At 44.5% G+C, this 895-nt stretch overlaps 1 non-coding gene across 1 annotated transcript; it reads right to left on the bottom strand.

The window, feature by feature from the left end:
* Nucleotides 1-209: 209 nt before the first annotated feature.
* On the bottom strand, nucleotides 210-283 carry trnai-aau (transfer RNA isoleucine (anticodon AAU)). The gene has a single exon. It is a non-coding gene; the product is annotated as a tRNA-Ile (tRNA).
* Nucleotides 284-895: the final 612 nt, after the last annotated feature.

The following is an 895-nucleotide window of genomic DNA, read 5'->3' as shown; positions in this document are numbered from 1 at the left end:
ATTAAGTGAATGGGCAAAACTGCGGTAAATGGATTTCAACGTATGCAAGTTTGAGGCCGTCCACTTTGGACCTCAAAAAGATAGATCAGAAAACATATTAATGGATGTTACTCCAAAAAATTGACCTCATGACATTTTGTGTGGATTCGCTTGTTTCTCAAGTCTGCCAAACTTTTAAAAGTTACCAAAATATTGCAATAGGAACATTATGGCCCGTACGGGGATCGAACCCGCGACCTTGGCGTTATTAGCACCACGCTCTAACCAACTGAGCTAACCGGCCATGTAGACAGCTTAGCTTTATGGGCTTACCCGCGTGTTGGGTAGTTTGTGTTTATTTTTACACCAGCTGACAGGGTTTTACAACGAATATTGAATAAACGAATATTGAAAATGATATCACCGCAACGTGATTCGATCACGCTGCGTTTTGACGTTGATTCAGATGTCTGTCTGTCTATCTGTCTGTCTGTTTGTCCGTCTGATTGGGTCTCGGCCTTATTCTCAGGCCAGGCTTTTTGTTTGCTGGCTGCAGGCCTCGCTCCCCGACTGACTGAACAACTACCGGGCCGTGTGTCAGAATCAATGACTGTGACTGACTGTCTGCCCATTTATGGCCACATTTCTGAGTTCCTGCCTTCGCTCTGTGTCGCAGGCCTGTCTCTGTCCCTTAGGATCACAACACACCCACAAGCTTCACGACTGAACGCAGGTTTGGACAGTCTGTCCTCGCAGGTCCTTCGGAAGCTAATGATTTTGAACTGAATTATTTTTCCTGAGTGACTTGTGAAGTTTGGTTCAGTGATATGTTTGCGAAAGAGAACGGAGGAAATAGTTATTGTGCAAATCGACATTTCTCTACATCGGAATAGAAAACGTGATTGGATGGATAGAA

The sequence above is a fragment of the Heptranchias perlo genome, chromosome 20 (assembly GCF_035084215.1).
Source record: "Heptranchias perlo isolate sHepPer1 chromosome 20, sHepPer1.hap1, whole genome shotgun sequence".
Lineage (NCBI taxonomy): Eukaryota > Metazoa > Chordata > Chondrichthyes > Hexanchiformes > Hexanchidae > Heptranchias > Heptranchias perlo.
The sequence above is the reverse complement of the archived record's forward strand: the minus strand, read 5'-3'. Positions and strand labels throughout refer to the sequence as shown.